Raw genomic sequence first — 15,340 nt, forward strand, 5'->3', positions numbered from 1 at the left:
GCCGGCGCCAATAAGATCACACCTTTCGAGGTGAACATTAGGGCGATGCAGGCAATGCAAAGCATCGGGAAGGGGTCGGTTGCCCTCACCGACTTTTGGGCGTGCATGAATGTGTCTCACCGGGGCCTCCATCACAAAACTTTCAATGGCCATAGGGACAAAATGTTGCAAGCTGCTGAGGCAGCTGCTGCAGCCAGTGAAAATGAAAGTGCTGCAGTAATCAGGAGTCTTTACAAAGACTTCCTGAACCCTCCAGGTAACATTGATGTTATCTTCGACGGGACCTGGAAAACTCGGGGCCATGACTCGCACATCGGTGTGGGATGCATAATTGAACTCTACACCGGTCTCGTGATTGACCACGAGGTGGTATCGAACTTTTGCCTCGGGTGCACGGTGGGGCCAAAGCCTGACAAGGAGAACTTTGAGGAGTGGCAAGAGAGGCACAAGTGCCAGAAGAACAGCGACTGTAAGGCAGGCCGGATGGAAGTTGAAGAAGCCCTAGCCATGTTTCGTCGGTCCCTCGCCAAGCATGAGCTGAGGTACACGACCATCCTGTCAGACGGTGACAGCCGAACCTTTCATGCCCTGACGGAGGAGGAAGTGTATGGCTATGTGACCGTGCAGAAAAAAGACTGCCTAAATCATGTACAAAAAAGGATGGGGACAGCTCTGCACACACTTGTGGAGAAAAAGAAGGCCCAAGGGAATCCCCTTGGAATAAGAGGTCGGCTAACACAAGACAAAATGAAAAAAATAACCAACTATTATGGCTATGCCCTCAGAGGTCACAAACACGACGTGCCAGGAATGAAGAGGGCGGTGCAGGCTACGCTTCTGCACATGACCTCAACAGATTCTGCGCCTGACCACAGCCTGTGCCCACAGGGTGCAGAGTCCTGGTGTGGCTTCAACCGCGCCCTCTCCGAGGGCAAAAAGCCACCTGCGCACAGGAACAGCCTGCCGACTGACGTCCGTGTGGCTTTGGAGCCAATATTTGCCCGGCTGAGCGACGAATCCTTACTGCAGCGCTGCAGTGACGGAAAGACTCAGAATGCAAGCGAGTCTTTACATTCTGTGATTTGGAGCCTTTCACCGAAGACTCAGCATGCTTCCCTGTTCAGCGTGCGGAGGGCAGTGGCAGAGGCAGTTTCCCGGTACAATCAAGGCGTGATGAAGACGAACAAGATTGTCACAGAGAGTCTCGGCTTCGCTCCTGGACATTGCCTTACCCGCAGGAGTCACGAAAAGGATCAACATCGGCTTCACAGGGCCAACAAGGTCCACTCAGAGATTGAGAAGACTGTGAGGAGACTGGCCAAGAGGCACACAAGGGACAAAGACCAGGACTACAGCCCTGGACTGCTTTGAGATCTCATAAGGTGTTCGTGAACTTCGGGTGCCTGTATCTCTGTTCGTGTTTTCTTGAATATAACCACCACCTTACGGGCTTTTTCTCAGGTTTGCTTTGGGCGGTCAAAACAATTTTGGTATCATTTGATTCAGGATGGATAGAGCTGTGCGGTGATGCTATTTTCCATTTATTATATGTTATGTAATGAACACAATTAATTATTCCTTGAAATTAATAGCAGGCCGATTTTGCAGCTTCTGAACATACATGTTTTTATACATATGTCACCACTAATGTTGGTCTAAAATAGCATCACCGCACAAAGCACACCTTGGTGAACACATGTCTATAAAAATTTCTGAAACTTTATGAAAACTTTTGCACTAATGACCCGTAACAAAGAGCCTAATTACATTTGACAAATTTGTTATAATTCAAGTTCCACTAGAGCTATCCGAAATCTAATTACATATTTGAAATCAGCAAGAAAAACCATGCTGACATGGTGAATATGATGAAGATCCTAACATAAATAAAAAAAATGGCTCAAGAACCCACATGTCCCCTTAAACAGAGTTGCCTTCGACTTTGAATAAAAAGGCGTGCATTCTAAAGGTTTCAAAATCAGGAAGCTTGATTCCTTGTCGAAGACAATTTTCTCAATTACTCCAGTGAGACCACTGGTCAGCTTTACAGCTGAGCTGTTGCTTTTCTTCTTACCAACATAAGAAGCAGTCGTGGACACAGTTCCATCCTTCACCATACGTGGATACTCAACTGCTTGAGCACTGAACAGAGCCTCATCCCCAAGGTCCCGAAAAGGACACCCTCTGCCTAGCAAACGCACTCCTTCTATGCAAAGACTGACAGATTTCTGTGTTGAGCGGGAGCTCAGCAAACAACAATAGCTAGACACAGGTGCGCTGGTAACATGCTGCTCTAACTCAGACACAACAGTCTCTGCCGCTAGCATCCTACAGATCTGGTGACCTTAATGCATGTTTTCATTTTCCCATTACCCGCTTCAAAAGGGAAGGCCGAGTGTGCCCACAAAGGGCCCCAGAGACAAACACTCTTCACAATATGTTCCATCTGATGGACGTTAAACGTCATGCTGTCTTCTCCATAGAGGAGCTGAGTTTTTACAACAAACTCCAGCATGAGAAGATCGCAAAGTTCTATGTCTACAGAACAAATCTGTTGTTGCAGCATCAGGTGCACAGCTTCCACCAAAAGAGCCCAGTGGGCAACATACTTTGTTGGCAATAATCCATGAAGCACGGGAATACTATAGTAGAGTAACTGGATTTCCGGTTCCTTGGCTTTCCAAAATTTCCGCTCCCTCAGCGACCTCGGCATCCTCCTTACATCTCTTGGGGGTTTTATGGCCAGAAGCCTACTGTCCATCCTGTCAATCTCTCGCCCAATATAGAAATCTCTGTCGCAGCGCTCGAGCCAATGCTCCAAAAACTGCCTAACCACACCCAGCAAGATGAGTGCATGTAGTCTGGGACAAAGCCCCAGACTATGCTGAAGTGCTCCAGGTTAATGAGCGGAGAAACGGACTTGACGCCCCGCACTACAGTGTGACAAGCATGTAGCGCCCTCTCCCGTCCACCCGCCGATGGCTGCCAGCCTTGGTGGGCAACATTGGTCATTGCGACAATAAACGCCGTTGAGCGCACGCTGCTCCGGTCAGTCATCGTCCACCCTCACAACCAGGCTGCGTGTCGTCTCTCCTCGGCGGGTGCTTCGGCCCCTTCGTCCACGTTCGAGAAAGATTGTGACACTGGCGACGAGGAACCGTGGCACTGGAGGTCACCAACGTGCACGGTTCGGCCCACGCCACCGAGAGAGTCGCAACACCGCGCCCCGCTCCTGTCGCCATGCCGCTGTACGGGAGGCTCGAGCCGTTCGAGGGAGATGGGTCCGCCTGGCCAGTCTACGAAGAACAAGTCCACGTGTTCTTCCGGGCGAACGACACGCCGGAGGCGAAACAACGGGACATCTTCTTGGCCAGCTGCGGGACCCGAGTCTTCAGCCTCCTGCTCGACCTCCTCAAGCCGGCCACGCTGCACGTCAAAACGCTGGGTGAGCTGCTCGCCACGCTGCGCTCGCACTTCAGCCCGGCGCCGTCCACGTTGATGGAGCGGTTCCGCTTCAACAACCGGAGCCGCCAGGACGGGGAGACCCTCGGGCAGTTCGTCGCTACGCTACGAGGGTTAGCGAGCACCTGCGCCTTCGGCGACCAGTTGGACTCGCTACTCCGGGACCGGTTCCTCTGCGGCATCAACAACCCTGCCATGCAGACGCGACTCCTGGAGCTCCCCGACCCCTCGCTAGACGACGCGGTGAAGGCAGCGCTGGCGATGGAAGCAGCAGCGAAGGACGCCAGCGAGATTGCGCGTGCGGCCGGCTCACCGTCGACGGAAGCGGCGGTGAACAAGATGGCGGCAAGGAGCGGTGCCTGCAGCCGCTGCGGTGCTGCCCACTCCCCCTCACAGTGCCAGTTCATCCACGCACAATGTTTCACGTGCGGGAGAACTGGGCACCTCGCACGTGTCTGCCGAGGGGGGAGGACGAGCGGCGGCCAGCAGCAGCAGCAGCAGCCTGGTTCAAGCCCGGAATCCAGCCAAGCCCGCGGCCAGGGTGGTCGTCGCAAGAGAACGCGGCGGGGACGAGCGGCACCAGGCCCGGGTTCGTCTTCAGCCAGGGTCCACGTCATGGCCGAGGACCCGCAGATTTTCGACGTGTGGCACACCAACAGACTTTCATCGTCAGTGCCACCTTACTTGGTGTCAGTCGAAATCTGCGGCCACCCCATCACCATGGAGCTGGACACAGGGGCCAGCGTGTCGGTCATGGCCGGGAAGCAGTTCAAGCGGACCTTCCCCGGCGTGTCCATCGAGGCGTCTGACGTCATGCTGCGCAGCTACTCCGGGCAGCTTTCCCAGGTCCAGGTTCGAGCCCAAGTCAGCGTTCGCCTTGGCGACAGGGAGGCAATCCTTCCCTTTTACTTAACCAAGGGGTCGTCGCCGACGCTGCTGGGCCGGAACTGGATTCACTCGCTGGGTGTTCGGCTACCGGAGTACCAGGAGGCTGTGCTGCACGTGGTGAAAGACGTCCCGAGCCTCCTGACCGACTTCCAGTCCCTGTTCCAGCCGGGGGTGGGCACCTTCGCCGGCACGACGGTCAGCATCCACGTACCCGAGGGAGCCCGGCCTTGGTTCTTCAAGCCGCGTCCGCTGCCGTTCGCCCTGAAGGACGGGGTCACCCAGGAGCTGCAACGACTGCAGCGAGAGGGAATCCTGGTGCCCGTCAAGTCTTCTGAGTGGGCCGCACCGATTGTGCCAGTCCTCAAGCGAGACGGCCGCGTCAGGATCTGCGGGGACTTCAAGGTCACCATCAACCCTGTCGCTACCGTCGAGAAGTACCCGCTGCCTCGGGTAGAAGATCTCTGGTCGGCTCTGTCCGGGGGACAGAAGTTCTCCAAGCTCGACCTTCGAGATGCCTACCAGCAGCTGGTGCTCCAGGATGCCGCCCGGAAGTATGTCACCATTTCAACAACCGTGGGACTCTTCCAGTACACGCGCCTACCGTTCGGCGTGGCCTCAGCCGCAGCCATCTTCCAGAGAGAGATGGACAACCTCTTCAGGGGCATGAGGCACGTGGCGGTGTACTTGGACGACATCCTGGTTACCGGTACCGACGATGGGGACCACCTGCAGAACCTGCGCAAAGTCCTGACACGACTACAGGACGCTGGTCTCAAGCTGAGGCTGGACAAGTGCGTGTTCCTGACCCCCAGCGTGGAGCACCTGGGACACATCATCTCCCAGGCTGGCTTGGCCCCGGCACCCCGCAAGATTGAGGCCGTGCTCAAGGCGCCGAAGCCCAAGAGCAAGAAGGAGCTTCAGAGCTACCTCGGCCTCATCAACCTCTACAGGAGGTTCCTGCCCAACGTTTCGACGCATCTAGAGCTGCTGCATCGCCTGCTTCATGATGGGCAGCAGTGGGCCTGGAAGAAGGAGCAGGACTTGGCCTTCCAGCGCAGCAAGGAGCTCGTCGTTAAGGCTCCAGTCCTTGTGCACTTCGATCCGGCCAAGCCTGTGGTCCTCACCGTGGATGCGTCACCGTATGGGGTAGGAGCCGTCCTGTCGCACCGGAGTCAGGATGGTCAGGAACGCCCTGTGGCGTTTGCTTCTCGTCGTCTCCATGCGGCAGAGCAACGCTACAGCCAGCTCGACAAGGAAGGCTTGGCCCTCATCTTCGGGGTCCAGCGCTTCCACCAGTACCTGTGGGGCCGGCAATTCGAGGCGGTCACGGACCACAAGCTGCTGCTGGGGCTGCTGGGTCCTGACAAGGCAGTCCCAGTGTAAGCGTCGCCTCGTGTGGTACGCTGGGCCTTGACGCTGGCAGCCTACAGGTACAAGCTGGTCTACCGCACTGGGAAGGACCTGGGACCTGCAGACGCCCTGAGCCGCCTGCCCCTGCCGGAGGTGCCTGCTGCCGTTCCGGAGCCAGCTGATGTGTTCCTGCTGGAGCGGGCCTACCCGGGCGTGCTCACCAGGACTGCGGTGGCGCAGGCGACCAGCCGGGACCCGGTCCTGTCCCAGGTGGTCAAGGCGGTTGCCCGAGGGGAGGAGCTGCGTCACCAGGCGTACAGCCACAAGACCGCCGAGCTGAGCTTGGAGCAGGGCTGCCTCCTATGGGGTTCCAGGGTGGTGATTCCACAAAGTCTGCGGGCCAAGGTGCTGCAGTTGCTGCATGCGGGGCATCCTGGCGTGGAAAAGACCAAGATTGTGGCACGGTCGCACGTTTGGTGGCCTGACTTGGACCAGGACATCGTGCACCAGGTGCAAGGCTGCCAGGTCTTCCAGGAGAACCAGCAAGCCTCGCGCCACGTGGAGATCACCCCCTGGCCGTTCCCACAGAGGCCGTGGTCCCGCTTGCACGTGGACTATGTGGGACCCTTCAAGGGCCACTACTTCCTGGTGGTAGTGGATGCCTTCTCCAAGTGGGTGGAGGCACTGCCAGTCACCAGTCCCTCGGCAAGCGCGACCATTCCGGCGCTGCGGCAAGTCTTCGCGGCGCAGGGATTGCCGGACATTATTGTGTCCGACAATGGTCCCGCTTTCGCCAGCGCCGAGTACCTGGACTGGCTGCAGAGGAATGGAATCCGCCGGATGCTCGTTCCGCCGTACCACCCCGCTTCCAATGGTGCAGCAGAGCGGGTGGTACAGACCATCAAGGACAAGCTCAAGAAGAGCCAGCCCGGGGATTTCCGTACTCAGGTGGCCCGGGTACTGTTTCAGTACCGGACCACACCGCATGAGGTCACTGGCCGTGCCCCCTGCGAGCTTCTGCTGGGCCGGATGGTCAAGACACCCTTGGACGTCTTGCATCCAGACCTCCGGTCCACGGCGCTCCTGAAGCAGCTGAAGCAGAAGCTAGCTGCTGACCGAGGGTGCCGTCCCGGGCCTTTGCCGGAGCCAGGAGCGTCGGTGTATGCCAGGAACTTCCGTCCTGGCCCACCATGGTCTGCCGGGCGTGTGGTTTCACCAGTGAGTGCCTCGTCGCTGCTCGTCCGCATGCCCGACGGGACCACCTGGCACCGGCACGCCGACCATGTCAGGCGTCGCCTCGGGACCTGGCTTCCACCCTCGGCCGTCGCTTCAGAGGACCAGCCTGCAGGGGGCCCAACACCACCAGTCGTGGCCAGTGGAGCGCCACCCAGCCTGGAGGCGACAAGTGTCGCCACTCCTGAGGCACCAGTTAGACCGGTGCCAATCCCCAATCTGGTCCCTGCAGCTCCACTGGGTGGAGCGCAACCGGTACAGGCAGCACCCGGCGTTGCCCCACCTGGCCCATTAACTCCAGTGCCCAGGCGGAGTACACGGCAGCGAAGGCCACCTGACTGCTACTCGCCTGGGTGATCTTCGTCGTCGACCAGCCAGGACTTGGTACGAGCAGACGCCGAGTTGGTGTCGGCCGTGTGTGTTTTAGAGCGCAGCTCTTAGGGGCCCGTTTCCGGCTTGAGCGGCGTCGCCGTCGGCGTAACCGCGCGGTGCATTATGGGTAAAATTTCCCCGCTAAATCTGGTGGAAAAATTTCCCCGCTAAATCTGGCAGAAAATATTCCCCGCTAAATCTAGCGGAAAAATTTCGCTATTAGCGGGAAACATTCTCCGCTAAATCTAGCGGAAAAATTTCCCCGCTAAATCTAGCGGAAAAATTTCCCCGCTAAATCTAGCGGAAAAATGTCTCCGCTAAATCTAGCAGGAAAAATTCCCCGCTAAATCTAGCGGAAAAATATTTTCTGCTAAATCTAGCGGAAAAATTTCTCCGCTAAATCTAGCGGAAAAATTTCTCCGCTAAATCTAGCGGGAAAAATTCCCCGCTAAATCTAGCGGAAAAATTTCCCCGCTAAATCTAGTGGAAAAATTTCCCGCTAAATCTAGCGGAAAAATTTCTCCGCTAAATCTAGCGGAAAAATTTCTCCGCTAAATCTAGCGGGAAAAATTTCCCGCTAAATCTAGGGGAAAATTTCTCCGCTAAATCTAGCGGAAAAATTTCTCCGCTAAATCTAGCGGGAAAAATTCCCCACTAAATCTAGCGGAAAAATTTTCCCGCTAAATCTAGCGGAAAAATTTTTCTGAGGGGTCACCTGATCCCCCAAGGTCACATGAACCCCCCCCCCCCCCCCCCCCCCACGCCCCGAGAACAGATAACCCTCAGTACCCTTCACTCCTCCTCCTCAAGAGCTGCGCTCCAATTCGGTGTTACAGGGAGTTGTAAACGGCTTTCATTTTTTTTTATATATTTTGTTTTAGGAAAAACAAACTGGGGGGAGGGATGTGACAAGCATGTAGCGCCCTCTCCCGTCCACCCGCCGATGGCCGCCAGCCTCGGTGGGCAACATTGGTCATCGCGACAATAAACGCCGTTGAGCGCACGCTGCTCCGGTCCACCCTCACAACCAGGCTGCGTGTCGTCTCTCCTCGGTGGGTGCTTCGGCCCCTTCGTCCACGTTCAAGAAAGATCGTGACAACAGTACCAGTTTCAAAAGCCTTCTGCATGTCATCATACATTTGGTCGTCAGTACGCTCATCGGGATCCACTGTCTGGACAGGATACTTTAGAGATCTTCCTATCCGTGTGCCAGGGTGCAAACACCAGTTGCAACCAAAATAACCATTAAATTGCATGATTCCCTGCATAGGGGCTCGTGCAACTAGTTATGGCAGCAACATAGGGATGTTGCTGCCATAACTTTCTCGCATGTTCTGCTCATGGTATTAATCCGCACAAAACTAAGAGAAATGAATTTATCTTTTAAGGAACGTTGTACGACTCGCCATATGTGTCATGCCGTTGATCATTAAAAGAGCTCTGAGCACTCTAGAGAGCCTGTACTTTATCTAAGCAACAGAACTTATGACACAGAGAACAGTCAGATGCTTTTAATTCTGTAGAATTTCTCAATTGCTGTAGATAATGCTGTGTCCATGCAGTTTTGAGTTTGTATTGTTTACTTGTGCAGTACATATGATTTTATCTGCTCTATTTTTTATGCCTGTTGAAGTCCTTGTGTCCTGTCAAAATGTGTTGCACTAAGCTGTGTGTTCGATCATTGCGTTTTGCATGTGCCCTAAAAGCTGCCATCCACAATACTCCTGTTATAACATGCCAGTACTTAAAAAGAAAAAAAGGGTTGTCGGCCCTGCTTCATGCTTGTAAATCGACCGGCTTCCGTGCAAACTTTGTTGTATGGCTGTATTATGTGCTATATTTGTGACTATTTTTACTGAATTATACCATGCAGAGTTCCAATAAACAGACCCCTATGTGAAAAATGCTTTCTTGTCTGAATGTGATCACCTGGAAATAGTGTCCTGTGACGGGCGCTTCAAATTAAAGCAATATACAATACAAGGAACAAGGGAACCAAAATACCATCGGGATCGCCGTCTTTGAAAGCAAAACATCAAAAGTGAAGCATAAAAAGTGCTTTAGTTCATAATATGTGGTGAAGGGCACTGCAGGCAAAAATACTCTCAACATCATGTCCCCGGATTACCACAGGCTTATTCTACAGTGGGCAAACTGTACATGATAGACTGTGGTGGCATCTGTCCGTTGGGATCTACAGTTTCCGGGATGGCCTGAAGCAGAGGCTGTGTCCTCAGTGTCCAAGCTTTCAACATTGTGTCAAAGATGTGACCCCTTTGGGGCTCAGCTTGCGGACAAAAGTAACTTGGTAGGAAGATTGAAGATGTGTGCTCAGATGAGAAACAAAACTACTTTCACTGAAGAGTTGTGGCCAGGCTTTCACAAGTTGTGGTATCGTGAGCAGACCAGAATTGATCTGTCTGTTTTGGAGCGCTTACGTCTCTTGCATGGCAGAGCTGATCTCTGGCAAGCTGTTGGCACTATAGATTTGCTTTCTTTTTTCTTCTAGTTCCTCCCATGTGTAGGCTGTGCAGTCTGGAGCCCATGCTACACAGCCATAAGAGTCTGTCCTCTTGGCTTGCTTCGAAGGTTTAGCTGAGTGCTCGGCAGGTTCAGCAGATCTCTTTGTAGATGGCTGCGGCCGCCGTCTGTTGTCTAGGTACACCATCAGCTGCCTAGTCAAAGATGCAGTACCATCCCCAATAAGGTCTCCTGTGGAGGTGATGTCGGCAATTGACGATCGGTATTTTGCAACAATGGTCAAAGCGATTTTGTTGACTTGATAGGCTTTCGGCGAGGTACTATGGGCTCCGATGGCTTCTCCCAGCAGCTCACACCACTTTACGTCTCGGATGGGGCTCGGGGACCTTGTTCTCTTCACATGCTTGTACCAGCTCCAGTGGCATTGTGGTCCAATCTATTTCAAATGTCTCTGCCCTGTGGTCATTAGCTCTTCTTGACCTAACTTCTCCAGCTTTGTTACCTTGCAATATACCTGACACTGGTGGTTTGGAAATGTTTACTTCAGGGCTTGGTGCTCGCTCTTGAAACTACCTTGATTAGATGCAGAATCTTTTTAATGAGGAGCATCTTTAAGTGAGGCTTTAAGTCTTCTGCTTCTAGGTAGAGAAGGTCTTTTGAAACCCTGTAGCCCTCCTTATAGAGATGACTGGCTAATGTTTCAAGCACTTGGACTGGAACTGTGGGTATGAGTTCCGTTTTTGTTTCATGAATTAGATTCATCTTCAGTATGGAAGAAAATGTGAAGCATACATGATTACATCCTTTTTTCGATATAGTGAACGCAAGCAGACAAAAAATGCAAAGAGCACTACACTTTTAGCGCAAACAAGCGAACACTAGGTTTTACTGTTTTTCTTTTAGAATCGAAATTTTCTGATAAAAACTACTATTATCGTGGCAAGTGTTCATTTAGGGCACTAACCTAAGTGGTAAATTCTGGTTTCCAGGAATACCGTTTAAACGTGAAATTGAAAAAAGCGCTGATGTCATGTTTGTGTTAACAAATTTGTGCAGTGTACATTTTAAAGATGCATCCAAATGTTGAGAGCCAGGTAGAGCATTACTTTGGTGTTGTCTAGATGTAAGCAATGTTTTCAACGTCATGGTTCAGAGAAACCACCTGCCTTGCCCCACAAGTATGGTTATTCTAGGAGTTTGCAGTAAGGGGCGCATGTAATGGTGCCTGCGCAAGTCTTGATGACCTTCAACCCCATGTTGGCCCACGTTGTCAGCTCGCATGGCTGAACTACAAACACCCCCTCCTGATGTTTAACAACATATCAAAATATTTTGAACTCCTAAAAGTTGGAGTACACCACTCAATAGTGTGAAGTCAAATTTAGTCAAGAAAGCCCAATAAGTGTTATGGCATATTTTGGCAATGGGCTAACATGTTGAAATTCTACAGTTAAATGGAATGTTTAACAAGTTAAATATTGATGATACCATTTTTTTCTGCTAATCATCACATCACTCTCATGCTTGCATATGTACTGTGGTTAGTAGCATCACCCCAAAGAAATCTTTTTTCTCAACTATGCCTCAAATATAAATACCCGTTGAAGCAGAAAAGTATGCAAGCTCACTAGTTCACAATCCCTGCATAAATTTATAGGAAGAATAAATGTTGAGATTGTGTTACATTTCCCAGTGATTAGCTTTCGCTGTTACTGTGACAAATTTGTAGTACATTCGGTGCCCTAACTAGTATAGACTTGTTTGCAGTGTTCATCACCAAATTACTGTGTCGGTTGCAAGCCTCTATTGCGAGAAGTCAACAAAGTTACATACCAAGCAGAACTGTTTAGCTCCGAAGGTTAGAAAACTTCCCCTTCCCTTGGCTCCTTGAAAGCTAAATTCAACTGCCACCTCACTGACATTAGCTTACGAGGACCCTTTGCAGGGCGTCGTAGATGCTTTTTCCGTCGCAGCCTTTCCAATTCATTTTCTGCAACAGAAAGTAAAAAATAACTATTAGACTCTAGTGCCATGACTGTCACATGGCTGCTGGATTTGAGATTTCTCACTATGAAACATATGCAACTAGTAACACAACATTTTCACCAGACATTAGTGCAGAATGTCCCAGAACAATGTTTCCTTAAAATGGCCCGCAGAAACTCATGAACGTGACCTATTAAGTGGCTTGCGATGTACTAAAAATGTAGGTCTCTGCTCAGAACACGCAAGAAGTAAGAAATTGACGTTTTTGTCAAACGTAGCTGGACACACACTGTCGGGAAGCGATAGAATGACGGCCCTGTTTCAGTCAGTCGGATGAATCAGCACCTTTTAAAATCCACCACCCAGTTGCACTCGACTGACAAATCACAGCGCCACAGCTCACAAAACAGACCGATACGATTCTTGAAAACTACATTGCATCCATCCCGCTGCTGTAGTTCCTGTTAGTTTGGATTCAGGAAAGAGGTTTTATGGTGCAACCAAGTCTTCCACTCCACCAGGCAGCACTTTGTTGCTTCTGTCGTCCTGAGTATGTTTTCTTACGCGTTCTGGTCTCCGTTGCCCAGGGCCTACACCGCACTGCCCTGAAAGGCACCTTCACAGCTGTGTTAGAAGCAGCTTCACTGACTCAAGATGTGCTCAACAGTCTCTTTGTACCCGCTGCAGAATCGACATGTTGGATCTCCTCCGTTAAGCAGACGATCATCTGCTTTCGCAGTGCGCAATAACACGAACAGATGCATTTCGTCTGTCCATTTTAGCACTACACAAACGGATGCATTGCAAAACCCATAACGAAATTGAGAGAAATCCGAACACTAAGAACTTGTTGATCTTGTAGTTTCTCGTGCTTATCTTATCGCACCATATCTGAATTATGTTAGCATAGCCGCTCCTCTATCTCTTCTCAACAAAGTTCTCCGTGCCGTTGAAAAATTCAGTTGCTTTTGATCAAAGGCAGCCTATCAATGTTTATCTGGAAGTAGAGGCATTCTGGGAAAGTTGTCAAAGCTTGTAGATCGTCCACCGAACCAGCAGCCAGTCCAAAATGACAATAATGTCCACCACCCAACCACATTATTGCTGGGAAGTTTCTTGGAGTATCAAGCAGAGTTTTAGCGCAGCTTTACAGGGACGAGAAGCAGGGGTGGTTCTTTGCCAATTCCAGAAGGTCTTTCAGAGCCTGATGGAAGATACTGTTCTTGATACTACTCCATTGCCTTATATCGTTTCTAAATTGGTCAACAGAACTGCTTCCTCCATCACTTGAAGGTTTCGGAAATTTCGCACCAGCGGCACCTGCGGCTCCACTGTCACTGTCACTACCGTGAACGGAAACATTAGAACCTCCAGTGTTTCCGATACTTCTAGAAAAGAGACTTTCCTCACTGGGGTTCGAGACTGTTTCCTGACGCTCTGAGTCACGTGCAATGGCAGCAGAAAAACGTACGCCAAAGCTGGGTGTCGCTGCCTGACGAACCGTCTGACTCGCCCGCTACCACAGCGACACAGTAAACTGCGGGGCTCGAATCCCACACCAAATGGACGGCTGCGCCTAACAACAGTAGATTCATTTGCACACTTTCACATTGTTTCCACTGAAACGTCCGCAACGTCTTGTGTATAGGCATGACAGCGCGCGACCGCACCTGTAACACTGCCCCAACCAAACAATGCACCCGGATCACTCAAAACCGCGAGCAAGAGCAAAAACGATCACAGGGTTATGCACGAAGCGTTCACGAACAGTTTATGTGACACCGCGGAACATATAAAGTAATAAAAAGCATGCTTACCTGTCAGCCTTGTTGATTTCACGGCGAAAATGAGTTCTTGTTTCTTTTGCTGGACTACGGAATCGCTCCAAATGGTGTGCGCGATCGAAAGTGTCGCTGTGGTTGTCCTGTCACGATTTGCCGAATGTTGACTATGATGTCAGCAAAGGTTTTCTCGTCGACAGAAATAAGATTAATGTAAGAGCTTCAACTTTGGTGGGCTTGGCAGTGTTGGTTTAAGAGGGCTCCATAGAGAATACATGAGGTTTTTCGCCAAATTAGAAAAGTTCTCAAATGATAACGGCTGTGCGGATCTTCTTGAAATTTCTGCTTTAAAGACATTGAGGCATTATCGAGACATTGAGTGCAACAAATGTTTTATTATAAATTTAATTATATTATTTAAAAAATCATGAAAATGGTCAAAATCGGCTAATTCGGAACTCTTGCGTTCGGAGCGAATTTACAAAATTATCTAAATGCAAACAGAAAGAGTATTGCGCTTAATGTCTTCTAAATTTATTACGGAATCGAATAATATCGAAATTATTAATGTAAGTCGATCTGTTGCGTAACTACAGCGAATACAAAGAACCAAGGTGTCGGTGCTTGTGATAGAGATCAGTGGCGCTTGTTTTCATTGTTTTTAAGGTACCTCTCTCTCCCGTGAGGTGGCGCTCGCTGTCCTAATGCCTAGTGCTAATGGCCGACAACAAAGAAGATTTGCAGAAATTAATGGATATCTGTGGTACAGAGGGAGATAAACTAGGTCTTAAATTTAGTCAAGAAAAATCGGCAGTGATGATTTTTAATGATAAAGATGGTGGCGAGCATAGGGTACAAGAGGTCATGTTGGAGGTAGTGGATAAGTACAGGTATCTTGGGGTATGGATAAATAATGGTGTTGAGTATCTAACGGAGCATGAAAAACATGTAGCGATGAAAGGTAGCAGGAATGCAGCCGTCATGAAACATAGGGCTTTGTGGAATTACAGTAGGTATGAAGTGGTGAGGGGGATTTGGAAAGGGGTCATGGTTCCCGGCCTGACCTTCGGCAATGCGGTCCTGTGCATGAGACCAGATATTCAAGCAAAGTTAGAAATTAAACAGCGGGGCGTAGGTAGGCTTGCTTGGGAGCTCATGGAAATACGCCGAATCAGGGGGTACAAGGCGACATGGGATGGACGTCATTCGAGGGCAGGGAAGCTATACTTCGTTTCAGCTTCCGTCCGAGCGCAGCCAAAGCTACGTGTGGCCGGAGCCAATCACACGCCGGCAATAGGTCACGCGATCTCGCCATGCACTTTTGTATCACTCCGCTGCGCCGCCGGTCGTCCGCGCCACCCGCGCTCGCCGAGTATTTCGTCTGCTACGGGTGTATCAATGATATCGTCTGCTACAGGTTTAAAAAGTGCCCTTTCACGTTCTGAAACTTTGTCACAGGGAATTCGCGACTCCAGCAAAGCGGACGCCACCAAGCGGGGAAACCGGGAACCAGCCGGTCCAGGTCGCTCCGCGCCCCTCCGCGTCTCTGGTGGCTTTTGCGGAGACGTGTTGTTGGCGCGGTGGCGAACAATGTAATTTGACGAATGTCCGAATATTTCTTAAGTTTGCCTGAGTGATAATTAGTGTGGTGAAGCCTCAGTAGATTGTTTTCTTCTATTACGTGTTTGAAAGCCCGTTTACTCGACAACACACGGTTGCATGCTTTCGATTTCTTGGATGGGGAGGAATCGCACACGGTTGCATGCTTTCGATTTCTTGTCTGTCTC

The 15,340-nt window shown here is 50.9% G+C and overlaps 1 pseudogene; it reads right to left on the reverse strand.

Moving 5' to 3' along the window:
• Positions 1-2,320: 2,320 nt before the first annotated feature.
• Positions 2,321-8,961, reverse strand: LOC120846106 (annotated as a pseudogene).
• Between the last annotated feature and the right edge of the window lie 6,379 nt (positions 8,962-15,340).

Source organism: Ixodes scapularis, unplaced genomic scaffold (assembly GCF_016920785.2).
Source record: "Ixodes scapularis isolate PalLabHiFi unplaced genomic scaffold, ASM1692078v2 PGA_scaffold39__5_contigs__length_11793443, whole genome shotgun sequence".
Taxonomy (NCBI): Eukaryota; Metazoa; Arthropoda; class Arachnida; order Ixodida; family Ixodidae; genus Ixodes; species Ixodes scapularis.